The sequence below is a fragment of the Panthera onca genome, chromosome A2 (assembly GCF_046562875.1).
Source record: "Panthera onca isolate mPanOnc1 chromosome A2, mPanOnc1 haplotype 2, whole genome shotgun sequence".
In the NCBI taxonomy this organism is placed as follows: Eukaryota; Metazoa; Chordata; class Mammalia; order Carnivora; family Felidae; genus Panthera; species Panthera onca.
This window is the reverse complement of record NC_138340.1, coordinates 78,555,174-78,576,387: the sequence shown is the minus strand read 5'-3', so window position 1 is coordinate 78,576,387 and position 21,214 is coordinate 78,555,174. Positions and strand designations below refer to the sequence as shown.

The following is a 21,214-nucleotide window of genomic DNA, read 5'->3' as shown; positions in this document are numbered from 1 at the left end:
TCTGGAGACAACTCCTTTGGCTTCTGTGGTATAGCCCTTGCCGTCTCACCTGCTCTGATCTCCTCTCTCACTCCTCTGTTGCTTCTGTCTTAAATGTTGGTGTTCCTCCGGGTTCCATCCTTTCCCAACTTGTCAGTCTACTCACAGCCCCAGAGGGACGGCATCCAGTCCCATGATGACAGCCAGTACTCCCGTGCTCTGGTTCCTGAGTCTAGGTCTCAGCCTAGGCCTTTGTAACTGTCCATTTGTGGCTGTCTCTTTCCCTAGACTGTGGCCTTGAGGCAGGAACCACATGTTATTTAAGTTTGCATCCCCAGGACCTAGCAGGTACTTAATAAATGTCTGTGTGAATGAATAAATGAGGGAGTGCTTGCTGGTGTAGCTTGGGTTACACCCAAGTTGGAATGTTCACCCACGTATGAAGTCCTGTATGCAGAGCAGAAAGCACAGCAGTCGCAGCCACTCACTGTTTGTCCTCCCATTTAACTCTTCATCAGGGACGGGAAGCCCTACACATGAGAAGAAATGAAAAGAAAAGAACCCAGCAGATCAGTTCTGTTTCCCATGGAGATTAGAATAAAGACTGCAGTATTTTCATTAGAAACCCATGGAAACCACCCTCTACAGTCTTTCATTCTGAGTGATTCTGAAAAATTTGTTTTAGCAGTCTGGTGAATGAAGGCAAAGAAACATAGAGTTTCTTTAAATACTATTTTTTTTTCCTGTTCATTTACTGTTGACAACAACTTCAAATTTTCTTAGACTGGCATAGAAAATTAGATGGTATTTCTTTGTGCAACTAATAAGGTAAATTATTTCATGTGTTTTGAATATATTTTCTCCTTGAAGGCTGATTATATGCCTAGCTCTGTCTAAACACAAACTGCACAAAGAAAAAATATGCTTAAGAAATCCTTGTCCTTGAATAGCAATAAAATCTAATTTGTTTGAATTTTTTTTTAATTTTCCCCATCAATTGTTTGCTGCAATTAAAAAAAAAGGGAACTTAATTGAATTAATACAAGATCTTTTAGGTAATAAAATTTTCTTAGGCTATATAATCAAACTTCTCTGTTGCTAATATTTTAAGCTCATTAAAGATCTAGCTCCAATTTTGTTACTCCTTAAACAAGAGGTCAGATAGCACGTACACCCCCACTTTTTAAAGTGAAATTGTTGGGGTGCCTGGGTGGCTCAGTTGCTTGAGCAGCCGACTTCAGCTCAGGTCACGATCTCACAGTTCTTGAGTTCATGCCCTGCATTGGGCTCTCTGCTGTTGGCACAGATCCCGCTTTAGATCCTCTGGCTTCTGATCCTCTGTCTCTCTCTCTTTCTCTCTCTCTCTCTCTCTCCCCCCCACTTGCACTCTCTCTTAAAAATAAGTAAAAATGATTAAAAGATATTGTGAAACTGTAAAAATCTTTCAATGACTGAGAAATCTAAAATTGTTTGAGGAAGTTAGCACGCACAGGTTGCCTTTCTTGGTGGCTAGGACAAGTGTCAGGAGTGGCAAAAGAAGGGCATTGGATAAGAACTCGCAGTGCCCAGGAGGTAGGAGCCATAGAGGCTGTGAGAATGAGCGCTGAGCCTACAAGTAGCTATGGGAGGAGCCTGATTCTCGGGGTGTTCCCCGATCCCTACCTGCAGCATCACCTGGGAACTTGCTAGAAATGCAGATTCTAGGCCCTCATCCCAGACTCACTTTATCAGAAATTCTGGGAATGGGACCCAGCCACCTGGGTTTTAACAAGCCCCTAGATTATTGGGAAGCACAGTCAAGTCTGACAATACCTGATTTCGAGAGATGTGGAACACCTCTGTGCATGTGAAAATATTCTGTTAGTGAAATTTTTCGTTAGAAAAAAAAGACCACACAGATTATGTTTTCTAAAGCAAACTGATCTGCCATTTTTCTCATGGTTGAGTGTCTGGGAGTGACATCCTCTCCCCTGACTGGGTGCTGACTGCAGAAATCCTCCCCGCTTTATCCACCACAGAGGATGCAGTCCAAGCCCCCCAGCGGATGCCTGAAGCCACGGAAAGCACACTATGTTACAAAGAGGATCATTTGCTTTTGAACAGTGGTTTGCTGGTGGGGGGTGGGGTGTGGGGGGGGGTAACTGAAACCACAGAAAGGGACACTGTAGACAATGGTGGTACTACTGTATATTTTAAGGATGGATGTGGAAGGGAAGATACCCAAGTCTTAGTGGTGTATATGTAATAGTTTCTCAGCCCTAGACACATGATACGTTGTCTTTCTGCTAAAATTAATGCAAGTGATTGTCAGATTTTCACATCATTTGTATATAGATACTATTTTCACAGGCATTGGAAACCAAAAAATCAAATTTGAATTATTTTATTGTTTGCCTTTAACTGAGCTAAACTTAGTTTTATTTTAACTTTCCATTTTTTTCAAGCCTTTCCTTCTGTGTTCATGGTTGGGGTGTTAATAGCATGTCAAACTAATTGCACTCCTGATGGTCTAATTCTATTCACTGTCATCTTTGGCAATAAAATTCTGAGTTTGGCATGCTCTCACACTGGCACAGGCATGCTAAATTAGCTGGGAAGAATATCAGACTGCTAGAATAAATCCAGGCAGAATAAATCCAAAAAAATATCATCAAAGATCACACAGGACATTTAAGAGTACTAGTTGGCTTACACATCCACTCTAGGGAGAACTTGTTTTGATGACCTCCCATTGCACTTTGATTTTATTGACGATGGTGTTTATTTTCAGTGTATATATTAACATATTAGTGAAGGATTCCCTGGGCTACATGTGATTTGTCTGAAACCGAACTCAAACTGATTTCAGCCAAGAGAAGTAACTCTCCTAACTGAAAAGACCAGGAAGTATCTGACTTCAGGCATGGCTGGCTCCAAGGGGCTCAAATAATGTTGCGTTAGGCAGTCTCTAAAAGGGTTCCCAGTGATCCTTGTCTCCTGCTATTCATGCCCTGTGTAATCTTCTTACCTTGATTGTAGGTTGGACCTAGGGACTAGCTTCCAACAGGTATAATATGGTTAGAGCAGAGGGGCGTCATTTCCGAGATTAGGTTGTGAAAGGACTGTGACTTCAGTCTCTCTTGCCACTACTTGCTCACACTGTCCTAGAGCTCTTGATCTGGGGGAATCAAGCTGCCATGTTGTGAGGAGCCCTGTGGAGAGGCCTGGGTGGCAAGAAACTAATGTTTCCAGCCAACAGCGTGCAAGCACCTGAGACCTGCGAAAGGCCACATGAATGAGCTTGGAAGTGGGTCCACTGTGACCTGTGGACTGCCGTGTGAGTGTGGCTCTTTGCCCATTGGGAGCCTTGAGGACTGTGGTCCTGGTCATTATCTTAACTGCTGAACTAGAACCATCCAGCTAGGTCCCACTCCATTCCTGACCCTCAGCTTCTGTGAGATAATCAATGTGTTGCTTTATGTGCTATGTTTTGGGGGTAACTCATTACATAGCAGTCAAGGACAAATGTAGGTATCATTCACCATAAGAGAGTCTCTCTCCAGCTCCTAGCAACGTATTCCTCTGTGCGGCCTTTATTACCAGGCAGACCTTCCTCACGTGGTGGCAAAATGGTGCTGGTAGCTCTAGGCTCAGAGCCTTGCTACCTTAAAGAGTAAGTGCCTTTCACCTTTGCAGTGGATAAAGGAAAACTCCTGGGATTCACCCTCATACAACTGACTTGGATACTTCCTGCTGGAGTATTTAGGACTCATTTTTCCTGATGCTGCTCTCTTAGGTGGTTTTGAAACACCTGAGTAATTATAACTGGAGCGTTCAAGGTCGGTCTACCTAGCTGTCCCACTTGACCCTCTCTGAGTTTGGGTTCTACCTTAAAGCCAAAAGTGACCCTAGAATTCCTTCTGCTTGTCCTTTGCCAAAGGTGAACCTCCAGTAAAATCTAGGTGGTGAAACAGAACACAGATGACTTAGATGAAGCAGTGGTAAGTGTCTCCACAAGATGTCCATCTATTTATTACCTATTAGTAGTCAATATATGACTGTTAAAGTGTTTATAGTTTTCATTTTTATGTTCGATTTTCATGACCAGTTTTTGACTTGTTTGAATCAGTCTTCTGGGCCCGGTTCACCTCCTGAAATCATAGGAGTGTACCACGTGTTGAGTGCCTGCTGCAGGAGTTCTGTTCCCAGTGGTCCTCAGGAACATTCTTCTCTAACTTGGCCTTTCTCTGGCCACCCTCCAGTTGGAAATGGCAGAATGCCATAATCAAGGGCCAGGGCTTTACAATTAGAGAGCTGGGTTTGAGTTCTGCGTTGGCTGTTTATATGCTGTGCTGCCATGTTCTCTCTGAGTTATAGTTTCTTATTATAGAATGGGATTTTGTATCTGCCTCATGGTAGAACTATTAAGTGGTGCAAAAATGTGGGTGTGGGTGTGGATACAGTTGTCCCTGGAACAGAGTAAATGCTTCATAAATCTTCAACACAACTAATGCTACAGTGTCCTTCTTCAAATGCAGAAGCCAGATCTGAACACCCCATTTCAGATAATCTAATGAGCTCATCATCTTCTGAACTCTTGTAACAATATATCTTAGTCCGCAATAAATCTTTTTTAAGGCGGGGGGAGGCAAGGGGTAGCTACATCATACTGTTGACTCAAAGTGATCTTCTAATGAAAAAGATCCTTCCAGTTCTTTACACGAACTGCTAATAAACCCCATCTCTCCTATTCTGTACTTGTCCCGCTGAAAATTTGTACCTAAATTCTTGGCTTCACATTGATGCCTGTAATATTGTTTTGCTGTGTATGCACACACCCATTTTACCTACTTTATCCAGTACATCAGTTGGATATGCACTATGTTGGATAACAAATATGCTTACTGGATGAGCAGGCTGTCTGTTCTGTCACTCAGGACATTAAAAAAACCCAGTCTACACTCCTTTTGGCTGATACTGGCTGATTAATCAGTCCGAACTCTTGGTTTATTTAGCCAGCTGCAAATGCTCCTGATTGTTCTAATTGTCAACCCGCATAGCTTCGGATTCTCCTCTTGAATATCATGAAAGCCGTTTTAAAATACTTTGTTAAAACTCATAGCCTGTGTGTGATCTACATTATTATAACTTTATCAAAAAAGAAAATGAAAGGTCTCCTCCCTTTTATATCAGCAGCTGTGTCTCTTGGTGAAGCAGGTCCCTCTTATTCTTGTGAATGATACTGTTGCTCACGTGTAAGAGTTCTGCTGTTCCACATTTTTGCCAACGCATGGTATTATCAGGGATAATTTTTGTCAGTTTTCTGAGGGTGAAATGGTCTCTTATGGTGATAATTACTGATGAGGTTGAGCATGTTTTCATATTGACAGTTTGGGTTTTCTTTCCTATGGTTTTTGTTTGTTTGTTTTTTGCCTTTTGGTATTTTTTGTCATTTTTCTGAACTTTGATATATTTTTTTAATTTAATAATATATCTTGGAAATCTTTCTGTACATGTGCATGTGTAGAGTGTATGTTGTTAACAATTGCAGAATGTCTCATTTCATGGATAGAGCATATTTTATTTAACAGTGTCCTGATACTTGGGTTATTTCCCATTTTTATTTCCTACTGTAAACACTGCTTTATCTTACGTGATTTGCTTAGCATAGTCATGGACAGATGCCATTCTAGGAGATAGATTGTAGATCAAAAAGTATGTGTGTTTTGTATTTTTTTTTTATGTTTTCATTCCTCTGTTTTATTCCATATTTTGCCTCTGGGAAACTTCCTGGGGAGTAATGTTTTTGGATGTACAGTTATTTATATTTTTCAGAAAAAAATTTTTTCAAAAGACTTAAAATAATATTAAATGGTTGGGCCATTTAAATTTCAAAAATGTGTTTATTTTGCTTTTATTTTTTATTTTTTTATTTTTCATTTTTTTTAATATGAAATTTATTGTCAAATTGGTTTCCATACAACACCCAGTGCTCATTCCAACAGGTGCCCTCCTCAATACCCATCACCCACCCTCCCCTCCCTCCCACCCCACATCAACCCTCAGTTTGTTCTCAGTTTTTAAGAGTCTCTTATGTTTTGGCTCCTTCCCTCTCTAACCTCTTTTTTTTTTCCTTCCCCTCCCCCATGGTCTTCTGTTAAGTTTCTCAGGATCCACGTAAGAGTGAAAACATACGGTATCTGTCTTTCTCTATATGACTTATTTCACTTAGCATAACACTCTCCAGTTCCATCCACGTTGCTACAAATGGCCAGATTTTATTCTTTCTCATTGCCAAGTAGTATTCCATTGTATATAAACCACATCTTCTTTATCCATTCATCAGTTGATGGACATTTAGGCTTTTCCCACAATTTGGCTATTGTTGAAAGTGCTGCTATAAACATTGGGGTACAAGTGCCCCTATGCATCAGTACTCCTGTATCCGTTGGGTAAGTTCCTACCAGTGCTATTGCTGGGTCATAGGGTAGATCTATTTTTAATTTTTTGAGGAACCTCCACACTGGTTTCCAGAGTGGCTGCACCAGTTTGCATTCCCACCAACAGTGCAAGAGGTTTCCCGTTTCTCCACATCCTCGCCAGCATCTATAGTCTCCTGACTTGTTCATTTTGGCCACTCTGACTGGCATGAGGTGGTATCTCAGTGTGGTTTTGATTTGTGTTTCCCTGATGAGCGACATTGAGCATCTTTTCATGTGCCCGTTGGCCATCTGGATGTCTTCTTTAGAGAAGTGTCTATTTATGTTTTCTGCCCATTTCTTCACTGGATTATTTGTTTTTCGGGTGTGGAGTTTGGTGAGCTCTTTATAGATTTTGGATACTAGCCCTTTGTCTGATATGTCATTTGCAAATATCTTTTTCCATTCCGTCAGTTGCCTTTTAGTTTTGTTGATTGTTTCCTTTGTAGTGCAGAAGATTTTTATCTTCATGAGGTCCCAATAGTTCATCTTTGCTTTTAATTCCCTTGCCTTTGGGGATGTGTCAAGTAAGAAATTGCTGCGGCTGAGGTCAGACAGGTTTTTAATGAATGTTGCACCAGCTTATACTCTTCTTCAACAAGTCTCTCTTCCATTGGGATCAGGAAAGTGCTCTCTGTACTCTTTAACTCTCACTAGGCCATTTGTACAACAAGACTTTATCATCATCATCTCTTCCATCTCTTCCTTTATCATTCCTGAGTGCTCTCCAAAGTGAGAACATCTTCTCATGCCTGGCTTCCCACATGACTCAGGGGAAGATGACCTTTTTATTTAGCAAGTATTTCCTTCATTCCTACTCTTTCTCCCCACACCCCTCACACCCTCATTGGAAGAGTATATTTCTTTATCCCACTGATTTTGGGTTGGCCGTGTGACTTGCTTTGGACAGTGGAATGTGCATGTCTGAGGCACATGCAGAGGGTTTTTTTTTTCTTGTTTCTATTTTGTTTTTTTAGTTGAGATTATTTTTTTAATTGAGATATAACTGACATATAACATTGCATAAATTTAAGGTATACAGTATGTTGATTTGATACATTTATATGATGCGATATGATGACCACTCAATCCCATGAGGTAATTTTCTTTTTTTGTGGTGAGAACAATTAAGATCTCATCTCTTAGAAATTTGAAGTTTGTAATACAGTGTTGTTGACTATAATCACTTATCTGTGCATTAGATCTCCAGAACTTATTTATCTACTGGTTGCAAGTTTGTACCCTTAAACAGCATCTCCCTCATTTCTCCACCCTGCCCCCCAATCCCTGGTAACCCCTGTTTTGTTCTGGTCTCAGCCTGTCAATAACCAGTGTTGTGGCTGGACCAGCCCTTGCGGTTCTAGTGATTTCAAGATGCTCGTTAGTCATAACCATATAGAAACCTTGGAGAAAAAACAGTTCATTACTTACAGGACCAGGAAATTTCACAGCATACCTGGGGCCACACAGTGGGGTTGCAGGTGGAGAGAGTGTGCACAAGCCTTTGGGTATTTTTTATTGGGATGGAAAGTGGGGGCCTAGGGTTTTGCAGGCTCATTCTTTATTGGTGAATTTAAAACATAAGAGCAGGGACTTAAAGCTCAGGAAGAGAAGAAACAAGTGGCTCAAATGGTCATATAGAAATCAACCAAGATCTAAAACCAAGGAGGCTCAATGGCCGGAGGGTGCCTGGCTGTTTATCTTGTGATGTAGCTAGTAATGTGTTTATTCGAGATAGCCATCTTTTAAGTGAATGCCTCTCTGAAGTGGATGCCTTGGCAATAAAAGCTTAAGTTAGATACTTGAAATTACAAAAAAAAAAAAACTGTCAAGGGTCTATACTACAGTCCACTCTGATGCCAAGGCATACGAGTTAATGGCGAAGACATTAACTGCCTGGGTCGCTGATATGCTGAACATCAGGAATACGGCAATTTGTAACCCAGAAAGAATATATCTAAATAGGATTATGGTAGGCAATCTTATAATAATTATGTAGGTAATAGTCTGAAATCCAGTCTATAGATGTTGTCTCGAAATTGAAAGGTCCTGCAGTGAAACTAAGTCTGTGATATCAGGGACCCTAGGAATGTCTTCAAAGATTTGGGTACTGTTGGAAAATATTTTAACATCTTGGGCCATTTGGTATAAATTGAACCTGTCCTGAGTTGGTAGATTGTCCCATATCGCATCAAACTGGTCTTCTAGTCCTGAGGATGGGTCAGTTCACTTAAAGTTTGTGTCTTCTTTCGGGAGGTGGTCATGCAGGTGGGCTCCCAAAGTTAGGCCTATTTGGTGCAAGTATTTGCATCAGGTATCAAATAAGAGGCATTTCTATGGAAACCAAAACCAAAACACAAAGGTTAATGATCAGAGCAAGTTATAATCCCAGGTTCTGAGTTCTGAAGGCAGCCAATCAAGAAGATTTCTAGATGTTGGGCTGGAAGCATCTTCGAATGGAGTGCGGACGCACAATGGCAGTCTGATAGATTTTCCTGGTCTCAGTTTGAATGTCTCTGTTGATCTTTCTGAGTGGACTACATAGCATCAGGCATGAAGATTGTCCATACATGTGCTATTGTGATTTCTCAGAAGTTCATATCAAAAATAGATAAGCTTATTTAGATGTTTCAGTATTTTGTCTTGTTTGGAAATGATCTAGACATTTAATGAATTTCCATCATTTAACTTAGCAAAACACTAAGGGTATAAATTACCAAAGAGATTTGGGAACCTATTTCGGTAGATATATCATAATACATAATTGTTGAAAAGTTTACTTAAAAGCTTCTATTTCACTTACATTTATTAGGTGTACTTGTTCTTAAGAATTATATTTAGATGACTCATGAAAATGTTATTTTCTTACTGATAAATTTTTTTGCAACAGAGATAGCATGAACTCACTTGACTAATAAACCCAGGTAGAGTAAAAGTTGTATGACCCCATTATATTTAATGTTGATAACCTGAAGAAATGCCTATTTTAATTAGACCAACAAACTTTAGCTTTTGCTTACCAAAGATTCTCCTAGGTCATGTGAACTTGAAAACATTTGAGTTAGTTTCCATTACATTTCCGAGAGTTTAGAAATATTTAATTTGATAAGTGCTTATTTTTCTTTAAGCCAGTTAGATAGAGCTGTTTTACAAATTAAATTTGGCAATACAGTGCAGAAGTAGAGAGGAAAAAAAATCACATATACACAATATACATTCATACACATACATAAGCATGCATATAGGACACTGACCTGATAGCTTTTAATTTCAAATTTTTAGCTGTGAATCAGGTACAATAATATAAAACTCAGTAATTTATAAATAACATTTAAAAATTTTTTAATGTTTTTATTTTTGAGAGAGAGAGGGAGAGGGGGACAGAGGATCTGAAGCGGGCTCTGCACTGACAGCAGAGAACCTGATGCAGGGCTCGAACTTATGAACCGTGAGATCATGACCTGAGCCGAGGTTGGATGCTTAACAGACTGAGCCACCCAGGCACCCCACTAATTTATAAATAAAATTTTAATTCAAATTGTGTCTGGCAGACAGAAGAAGTTAAGGTTACCCAATCCAATGGCTAAAACTTTTTGCTAATACTTGTGAAGATTTTTAAGATCTGTATTTGTCCTTGACAAGTGACCTTAAGGAGGCTAGATTAAGGTGGGCTAGATCTTGGGCAAAAGAGTTTTTATAGCACTTTTTATTTTAAAAGGCTTCTCCATCCATTGTTCTTCTTCAGTCTCAGGGGATTGTGGGCAGTTTTAATTACCACCTGGGTGTTTATATTTCAAAGACACAGTAAGATTTACATCTTCAAGGGACAGAGAAAATTTTCTCCAAGGAGTTTTAGTGCCTTTTGGTAATTTGAGCAGTCCCAATTGAAATGTAGTAGTGCCACCCAGCCATTAGGGAGAGCACCTTGTGAAGAATAATTCTCTGGGCTCAGGGTCAAATGGGGTCTCTTCAGGGTTAGAAATGAAGAGGGGTCATTTGGGTCACCGTGGTCATGGAAATAATCAACCTATTGGACCATGCCAGTTTTGTGCAGCGGGAGATGGGCCTCATCTAACGTTTTCCACTTACTGCGAGCCTTCGCAGTGATCATTATGATGGAAGGATGGACACAGCCTCAGGCAATAAATGTCCAGGTTAGGAGAGGGATTCAATTCAATATTCAAATATTGGTGACTCTGGGGGCCTTTGCTTTCCCTTCTCCCCCTTCTTCCTCTCTAGAGGCCTTGATTTCCCTGTCAGCTTTTCCCTTAGGAGCAGCAGGGACACCTTATAAGACATATTTTTTTAGTTCTGTCCCATTCATGGGAAAGCCTAGGGGCTCAGGCTCTATGGTATCTCAGAGAAAATGAGCATATAGGTGGCTTTCTTTAAGAAAGCTATGGATTTTAGGGTTATGGATTTTAGGGTCTTTAGAGATACCAGCCAGTTGATACATTTTGGCTGCCTTGAATAACAATTTGGAGCTCATTTCAAACAAGCAAAAAACCCTGGGATAGCCAGTTAGCTCCCCTCTGTCCTTCCTGCTACATGAAATCTTTAAGAAAGCTTTGAATTTCAGATAAGATAGTTTTTTATCTCCGTTTCTACTTCTTGATTGTCTCTTTTTACCATAATCTTATGTGTTGTTACTGGAAACTTTGGGATGTCACTGTGAGCCCTCTTCATAGGTGGCCACTTTCCTTTCCAGGGTGTCCCAAGAGACCTCTCTTGGATTGGGGTCCACCCCCACTAGTATGATATGCACAGGGTCTTAGGGAAAAGCTCTTAGGCCACTGGGCATAAACTAGAGTCTTGGCATGGTATGCATGGCATTGAGCAATGCTCAGGGAGCTTCGTGGGGTTGGCATTTCTCAAGAAGCTGGGGTTCTTCAGGGTTCTTAGGAGGTGCTGGCACCAGCTGTTCAGGACATTTATATTTGTCCATTAATTCTTTAGCAACATCACACGGGGGTTGGACCCATAATATCCCATTGGGTCAGGGGACGAAGTGACAGCAGTGAGTGAAGTGGTGCCACGGACCATAGGCCTCTGTTGTATTTTCTCTCTGGTGATGCCATTGGCTTCCAGTTGCAAGGCTATTCCACTTTTCAGGTTTAGGACACGTAGTCTGGGCATGACCCACTGACTCAGTGGTTAGACAGAGGTCTCCCATCCTCCCCAGCTTTGGGAATCTTTTCCTCATGCCTTTAACCCAGAGCTTCTCCTTGTCTGGTGACCATAGCCTGGCAATCCAGTCCACCCTCCTTAGCTCTTCTTGGCCTTGAGGAGTGAAGGACCCTCACACACATTAACAGCTAATTCATGCCTTTATAATTAGTGGCCTAATTGTCTTGTTAGACTATCTGCCCTTGACCATGCTGCCCTTGACCATACAGGGGAGATTGTTGGATTATTACAGCAGCTGTGGCCTTTTGAGTCGGATACTGCAGGCAACACAGCAGGTGACAGAGGCAATGTGCCACAGCACGTAGCAGTGCCACAGATCCCCCAGCAGGTGGTGCTCATTTCCCAGATGCTGTTACCACCTGAGTTTGGTGCTTATAAGCAAGTTACAGCTAAAGGGCCTTCCCCTTGGTTAACTGAAAGGGCAGTTATGCATTCCTGCTAAGGCAATTATTCTGTGTTGGTGTCAGTCTGTCAATAACCAATATCGTGGCTGGATTAGCTCTTGTGGTTCTTATAATTGCAGGATGCCCTTCAGCAATAACCAAGCAGGAAATTTAGGGAAAAGGCGGTTCATTATTTATAGGACTTGGAAATCACACAGCCCACCTGGGGCTACACCCCTCCTCCCCCACCCCCCACGCACTCAGCCTAAGCACACAGGGATGGGGTTCTGCTTTTGTTAGGGTAGAGGGTGGAGCCTAGGGTTTCACGAGCTCACTTTTTATTGGTGAATTTAAAGTGCAGGAAGAGGAAAAATAAGTGGCCCCAAGTGTTATCAAAATCTATCAGGAACTCTAAAACAAAGGAGCCTCAGTGTGGGGAGATGTCCTCTTTATCTAGTCCTATGGCTGGCAATGTATTTATTTGAGATAGCCATCTTTGAAGTAGATGCCTCTTTGATGTGGATGAGTTGGCCATCAAAACTTAAGTCAGGCACTTGCTTTACAAAAAAGGAAGGAGGAAACTCAACTGTCAGGGTTTACACTAGACCACCATTCTACTCTGTTTCTATGAGTTTGGCTTTTTCAGATTCCACATTTGAGAACATGCAGTATTTGTCTTTCTCTGTCTGACTTACTTCACTTAGCATAATGCCTTCATTTCATCCATGTTGTCACACATGGCAGGATTTCCTTTTTTCTCATGGTTGAATAACATTCCATTGTGTTATTCACACATATTACATCTTCTTTACCCATGTAGCCATCGATGGACACTTAGGTTGTTTCTATATTTTGACTATTGTGAATAATTCTACAGTGAACATGGGGTGCAGATACCTTTTTGATGTCCTATTTTCGTTTCCTTTGAATATGAATCTAATCCCAGAAGTGGGATTGCTGGGTCTTATAGCAATTCTATTTAATTTTTTTGAGGTACCTCCCTACTGCTTTCCCTAGTGGCGGCACCAATTTACATTCCCACCAACAGTGCACAGAAGTTTCCTTTTCTCCACATCCTTGCAAATACTTATCTCTTGTCTTTTTGATGATAGCCATTCTAACAAGTGTGAGGTGATATCTCATTGTGGTTTTGATTCTCATTTCCCTGGTGATTGGTGATATTGAGCCCCTCTTCATGTGTTTCTTGGCCATTTGTACTAGTCTATTCAGTTCCTCTGCCCATTTTAAAATAGGGTTGTTTCTTCTTGTTGTTATTGAGTTGTGTGAGTTCATTACATATTTTGGATATTAACTTGTTACCTGATACATAATTTGCAAATATTTTCTTCCATTCTGTAGGTTGACTTTTCATTTTGTTGATTATTTTGCTGTGCAGAAGCTTTTTCATTTGATGTCATGTCAATTTATTTTTCTCATGTTGCTTGTGTTTTTGGTGTCATATCAAAAAGTCATTGCTAAGACCAACATCAAGGGGTTTTCTTACCAGTATTTTCTTCTAGGGGTTTTATGGTTTGAGGTCTTATGTTAAAGTTTTTAATCCATTCTGCATTAATTTTTGTGAGTGGTATAAGATAGGGGTCCAGTTTCATTTTTCTGCATGTTATCCAACTTTTCAGACATCATTTGTTGAACAGATTATCCTTTTCCCATTGAATGTTCTTGGCTCCTTTGTCAAATATTAGTTGACTACATATATGTGGGTTTATTTATGAACTCTCTAATTATGTTTCATTGGTCTTCATATCTGTTTTTATGCCAGTACCATATTGCTTTAATTATTCTAGCTTTGTAGTATAGTTTGGAATCAGGAAGAATGGTGTCTTTGGCTTTGTTCTTCTTTGTCAGTATTCTTTGGCTGTTGGGGGTCTTTTGTGGTTCCATACAAATTTTAGGATTATTTTTTCTATTTCTATGATAAATGCCACTGGAGTTTTGATAGGGATTATTTTGAATGTATAGATGGCTTTGGGTAGTATGGACATGTTAACAATATTCTTACAAAACATGAACACATGGTATCTTTCCATTATTTGTGACATCTTTAGTTTCTTTCATCAGAGTCTTATAATTTTCATTATACAGATCTTTTCCTTCTCAGGTTAAATGTATTCCTAAGTATTTTATTGTTCATGATGCTATTGTGAGTGGGATAGTTTTAAGAAGTATTTTTCATTGTTAGCATGTAGAAATGCACCTGATTTCTGCATGTTGATTGCTATGTCCAACTTTACTGAATTTGATTAGTTCCAACAGTGTTTTGGGTGAGTGTCTAGGATTTTCTCCATATAAGATCATATCAACTGCACATAATGACAACTTTATACCTTCCTTTCCAATTTGGATGCCCCCCCCCCCCTTTTTTTCTTGTCTATTTGCTTTGGCTAGGACTTCCAGTACTTTGTTGAGTAAAAATGGTGAGAGTGGGCACCCTTGTCTTTTACCTGATCTTAAAGGAAATGCTTTCAGTCTTTCACCATTGAGTATGATGTTAGCTATGCGTTCATTGCATATGGTCTTTATTATGTTGAGGTATGTCCCTTCTATACCCAATTTGTTGAGGGTTTTATAATGAAAGGATTTTGTGTTTTGTCAAATGCTTTTTCTGCATCTATAGAGATAGTCATGATTTTTATCTTTCATTCTGTTAATGTAGAGTATTACATTTATTGATTTGTATATGTTGAATCATCCTTGCATCCCAGGGATAAATCCCACTTGGTGAAGGTGTGTATGATACTTTTAATAGGTGCTGTTCAATTTGGTTTGCAGATATTTTGTTGAGAATGTTGCATCTATGCTCCTCAGGAGTATTGGTCTATAGTTGCTCTTTTTGTAGTATCCTTTTTGGCTTTGGTTTCAGGGTAATAACACTGGCCTTGTAAACTGAATTTGAAAGTGTTTCTTTTCAAAAAAAAAATTCTTTGGAAGAGTTTGAGAAGGATTGGCATTAATTCTTCATTAAATTCTTGGTAGAATTTGCCAGTGAAGCCATCTGGTCCTGGGCTTTTTTTGTGTGTTGGAGGTTTTTTGATTACTGATTACTGATTATTCATTATTGGTCTGTTCATATTTTTTATTTCTTCCTGATTCAGTCTTGATAGGTGGTATTGTTTCTAGGAGTTTATCCATTTCTTCTAGATTGTCCAATTTATTGGCATATAATTGTTCATAATTTCTTATGATAATTTGTATTTTTCTAGTTGTAATATCTCCTCTTTCACTTCACATTTTTAGTCTTCTCCCTCTTTGTTTTGTTTGTTTCTTTTTTGTTAGTGTAGCTAGAAGTTTGCCAACTTTATTCATCAAAAAACTAGCTTAGTTTTGTTGTTTTTTTTCTGTTGTTTTTCTGGTCTCTATTTCATTTCTTTTTGCTCTGATCTTTATTATTTCCTTCCCTCTCTTAACTTGGGGCTTAGTTTGTTCAAGTTAGGTTGTTAGAGATTTTTCTGTTTTCCTAGTAAAAGCATTTATTGGTGGGGCACCTGGGTGGTTCAGTTAAGTGACTGACTCAATTCTGGCTCAGGTCATGATCTGACCATTCATGAGTGTGAGCCCCAGGTTGTGCTCTACACTGTTAGCACAGAGCCTGCTTGAGATTTTTCTCTCTTCCCCTCTCTCTGCCCCTCTACAGCTCTCTCTCTCTCTCTCTCTCAAAATAAACACACATTTTCTTCATTAGTGTGGACTTTTTTTTAATGTTAATTTATTTTTGAGAGAGAGAGAGAGAGAGAGAGAGAGAGAGACAGAGCATGAGTGGGGGAGGGGCAGAAAGAGAGAGGGAGAGACAGAATCTGAAGCAGGCTCCAGGCTCTTAGCTGTTAGCACAGAGCCCGATGTGGGGCTCATACCCACGAACTGCTAGATCGTGACCTGAGCCAAAGTTGGACACTTGACCGAATGAGCCACCCAGGTGCCCCAACAAACATTTTTTAAAAAAGCATTTAGTGGTATAAACTTCCCCCTTAGAACTGCTTTTGTAGCGTTCCATAGGTTTTGGTGTGTTGTATTTCCATTTTTATTTGTTTTGAGATAATTTTAATTTCTTTTTTGATTTCTTCTTTGATCCATTGATCAGGAGTGTGTTATTCCATTTCCACATGCTTATAAAATTTCTAGCTTTTCTCTTGTTGACTTGTTTCATAGCAAGTCAGAAAAGTGGTCATAAAAGAAACTTGTTATGATTTCAGTCTTCTTGTATTAAGACTTGTTTTATTACCTATTGTATGATCTATGCCAGATAATGTTCAGTGTGTACTTGAGAAGAATATGTATTTTACTTTGTTGGATGGAGTGTTGTGTAAATGTCTGTTAGGTTTACTTCGTTTAATGTATGGTTCAAGTCCAGTGTTTCTGGGATATTGAAGTCCCTGATATTACTGTATTATATTTCTGTCTTCAGATCTGTTAGTATTTTCTTAATATATTCAGGTGCTCAGATATCGGGTGTATATTTATTTATGATTGTTAACATCATCTTGATGAATTGACCTCTTCATTATTATGTAGTGACCTTCTTGTCTCTTATTACTGTTTTTTTTTTTTTTTTTACTTAAAGAATATTTCATCTCATATAAATAAAAGTTTTCTTCTGGTTTCCACTTGCATGGGATAAATTTCTCTGTCACTTCACTTGGAGCCTATGTGTATCCTTAAATCAGAAGCGAGTCTCTTGTAGGCAGCTTATAGTTAGGGGTTGTTTTCTTATCCATCTAGCCATTCTGTATATTTTGATTGGTGAATTCAACCCATTTACATTTAGAATGAGTTTTGATATACATGAACTTATTCTTACCATCGTAATTATTTGCTATTTTGTAGTTCTCTTTTTCTGTTTCTGTCTACCTTTGTAAGTTGGTGGGGTTTGTGTGTGTGTGTGTGTGTGTGTGTGTGTGTGTGTGTATGTGGCAATATGTTCTATTTCTCCTTTATCTTTTATGAATGTAGTCTAGGTTTTTGCTTTGTACTTACCATGAGCCTTGCATAAAACGATAAAATAGTCCATTTTAAGCTGATAGCAACTTTGCATATAAAAGCTTCACCCTTTTACTCTCCCCTTTTATATATTTGATATTGTAATTTACTTTTTATATTGTGTATTTTCAAATTGTAGTAGCTGTAGTTATTTTTAATATTCTCTTTAACCATTATACTGTAGTTAACTAGTTAACATATCATTTTATTATAGAATTCATTTTCTGAATCTGACTGTATTTTTACCTTGGCCAATATGTTATACAACACATTGTTTTCATATCACTACTTAGCACCCTTTTATTTCAGCTTGAAGAACTCCTTTCTGTATTTCTTGCAGGGCAGGTCTAGTGGTGATGAACTTCAACTTTTGTTGTTTGGGAGTCTATTTCAAATATATACATGTATATGCATATATATTTTATGTTATATATGAAATATGTAAAGGATAACTTTGGATAGAGTATTTCTCTTGGCTGGCAGTTTTTTTCTGTCAACACTTTGAATATCTCATTCCGTGTTCCTGGCCTGTAGGGGTTGCTGCTGAGAAATCCACTGATAGGCTGCTGGTTTGGGGTTTGTTTTGTTTATTTATAAGCTACAATTTTTTTCCTTGACTGCCTGAAGGAATGTCTTTATGTTTGATTTTTGCATTCTCATTATAATATGTCTTGGAAAAGGTCTTTTTGCCCTGAGATACTAGGGTGATCTGTTAGCTTCATGAACTTGGATGTCCAGGTCTTTCCCCAGGCTTTGGATTTCTTAGCTCTTATTTCTTTAAATAAACTTTCTGTCCCTTCTCCACCTCTTCTCCTTCTAGAATGCCAATTATTCTAATATCTGTATGTTTGATGGAGTCCCATCAGTCCTGTAGTCTTTCTTTGTTCTTTCATTCGTTGTCTCCTCTCATTGGACTGTTTAAAACTTGCTATCTGCTAGCTTACTCTGTCTTCCATTTGGTCTACTCTACCGCTGATGCTCTCTATTGTGCTGTACTTTTTCATTTCATCCATTGACTTCTTCAGCTCCAGAATTTTTTGTGTTCTTTTTTATGATTTGGCTCTTCGTTAAATTTCTTTTTTGTTCATGTATTCCCGACATCTTTGTCTGTTTTCTTGTAGCTCATTGAGTTTCCTCAAAAAAGTTCTTTAATTCTTTATCAGCTAGATCAGAAAATTCTGTGCCTTTGAATTTGCTCATTGGAAGAGTATTGTCTTTGGTGATGACATGTTTTCTTGATTCTTTATATTCCTTGTAGTTTCATGTTGCTTCTTTTGCATTTGAGGTACCCAGTAGCTCCTCACATCTTTACTAGCAGCCTTGGTTCTGTTAAATCTGAGGTTTTTCCTCAACCTTGCGTCGACACACCTGCTCCGTTTTTCCTGCTCCCTCTTGTGGCAGAATTCTTATGCGTGTACATCTTCCCTGGTTCTTAAAGCTCATCAGAATGGCTGCTGGAAACCTCTCTTCAGTTTTCCAGAAGGTGGCGCTACAGGTCAAATTTGTGGTTTCTCCCTCCCTCGCCCGGGTCTGTTTTTCTGAGAGCTAGCCGGACGCTGGATCCTTGCCGCCGCACTCTAGAGTACACATAGGAGCTGGCTTCGGAGTTAGGGAAAGTGTGGGTGGAGCACTCAGGGTGCTGGGGGTGCCCCTGGGCCAGTGGGCAGGTCCTCAGGTAAGGTTCTCCCAGAGGTTGTGGGCAGGCTTCCTGCTCAAGTCCTGAGCACTGTCAGCAGGAACCCCCTTCCTTTAATGCCCTTTGGTAATCTTACCTGCCTCTTTCTTGAACTCCTCCCTCCCCCCCCCCCCCCCCCCCCACCTCGGTCATGGAGGTCCCTTCTCAGTACTCTGGGTGCTGCTACGTGGAAATGGGTTTCTCCAGCAGCATCCACCGTGGCTGGGAAAGCGGCTCGCTGTTCGTCCTTTGTCCTGTGGGAGAGGTTACCACTGGCTAGGTCAGCCCTGTGCAGTGTTGCCTTGGGGAAGGGGCAGTATTGGCGCAATTGCTCTTCTCCAACATGTTGAAATCTGTATTTTTACCCCCAGAGGCATGCTGAAATTCCCTTGGGAAGGCTGGATCTTTTCAAAGGCTCTTTTGTTGTGGGTTTCTATGCAAATCAGCGCCCTCTAGGCTTTCCCCGACAACAGCCTAGAGGGGTTGGGGCAGATTCACTGGCTCTTGCTGGTTTTGCAGTCTAGACAGGTCTGTCTGCCTATTACTGGGTGCACAGGTGGGTGAGACTCCTTCTGGGTCCCTTGATATAAGGGATCCCACACTTCCCACAGAGGTACTTTTCTTCATGGATAGGTGCCTAGTTAATTGTTAAAAAGTAGGGCATCTTACGTCTCCGTGATGCTGACATCAGTCCATGAGCAGATTTAAATGTGCTTGCGTGGATTAGCTTGACCTCTTGGGCCTCTGTCATTATCCATGAGAAGAACATGCCCCAGATAGTTCTGGTTTCGGAATGAGAGTCACAGGGAGTGCCCTATAGCCTGAAGGAGTCATACCTGCCAGTCCGTAGATCTATGAGTGAGAAAAAGATGCCTTTTTTTGTATGTCACTGAGGCTTTGGGTTTGGTGTGTTACATATCATTATTATAATAATATTTGACTAATAAGCTCTTAACAGTTATATTTTAAGAGATCCTGTATGCATAAAAACATATACATAATTTTACATAAGTGCATAGCGTAATTATGATTGTTGCACATTTTTTTAAATGTTTCTGTTTTCTTGTTCTTAGGTTGCCTCCCTCACCTTTTCTCCTCCATCTCTACCCACAGAAGCCCCCTTTTCCTTCCTTGCTAATCTGTGTTAACAATTTAGTATGCACCTATTGGTTTCTTCTCCATATTTGTTATGTACTCATATACAATAGCATGAACGCATATATACAGGAGTGCCATTCAAAATATGTAGCAAAATATGTAGCAAAATATATGGCACCGTGTGAATCAATTAGAATGATAGAGCCACACTGAATGTTTCAGTTATCAATGTGTACTGGCTGCATGTCAACCCTGTGCACGCACGTGTGCACACACACACACACACCAGGAGTTTCTGTCATTTTGTTTTACAAAACAGCAATATTATAAACATTTTTTTGCCTTATTGTTTTTATATAACAGTACCCAATCCCTTAAATTCCAACTGTGATATGACTTTTATTCATTCTTATCAACTGCTATATAAAGTTATATTAAGCAGGCTAGATGTATCAACACGTATTTATTAATACTCTATTAACAGACTTTCTCTGTTACCAGTGTTTATGTTATCATGAACAATGCTGTAGTTGACATTTTTGAGCATACATCATTAGGTACTGGTGTTTTTTTTTTGTTTTTTTTTTTAAATTTTTTTTTCAACGTTTATTTATTTTTGGGACAGAGAGAGACAGAGCATGAACGGGGGAGGGACAGAGAGAGAGGGAGACACAGAATCGGAAACAGGCTCCAGGCTCTGAGCCATCAGCCCAGAGCCTGACGCGGGGCTCGAACTCACAGACCGCGAGATCGTGACCTGGCTGAAGTCGGACGCTTAACCGACTGCGCCACCCAGGCGCCCCTAGGTACTGGTGTTTTTAATCTCCAGGGCCTCAAGTCCCAGGAATGGAACTTGAGGGGATTCCTCAAGATTCCCCTCATTGACGAAGAGGGGGATTGACGAAGAGTGGTAAATTTCATTAGATGTCAGTTTTTCAAAGTTATATGACAATTGACATCTTTACCATCAAGATTTAAAGAAATCACTTCCCCTACATCCTACTGAGCAGTAAGTACATGGCTTTCTGATTTTTGCCAACCTCAAAGGTATAAAGTAATGATCTGCGTTTCCCAAACCACTAGTGAACTCACCCACCTTTTTGTGTATTGGCTGTTTGGGTTATCTCTTCATGTCTTGCCCATTTCTCTATTGTGGTGTTTGTATCTTTGCCAATACATAAGAGCTTTTGCATGTTGTAGATAATAACCCCATGCCCAGACTGGAAATTTTTTTTTAATCTAAGACTCATCCATTGATTTGGCTTAGGTTATCTCTTGCCATACCAAAATGTTGGCACAGTCATGAAATGTGCCTTCCTTCCTCCTGTCTCTCTTCCTTTCTTCCCCATCTTTCTGTGTGTGTGCATGTGTGTGCGTGCGCACGCGTGGGCACGCCTGTTTTCCTTCCCCTCTTCCTGCCTTTCTATGTGTTTCTTGGTCTC

The 21,214-nt window shown here is 39.9% G+C and overlaps 1 long non-coding RNA gene across 4 annotated transcripts in view; it reads left to right on the top strand.

Annotated features, from left to right (window-relative positions):
* LOC132679084 (uncharacterized) overlaps positions 1 to 21,214 on the top strand; it is a 160,248-nt gene that overhangs the window by 39,837 nt on the left and 99,197 nt on the right. Inside the window, exon 1 of one of the 4 annotated variants that reach the window (XR_013554021.2) lies at positions 18,554 to 18,674. The exons of the other annotated variants lie outside the window; for them this stretch is intronic. This is a non-coding gene — a long non-coding RNA (uncharacterized LOC132679084). Of the gene's footprint in view, positions 1 to 18,553; positions 18,675 to 21,214 lie in introns of those variants that run through there. 4 annotated transcript variants of the gene reach the window in all.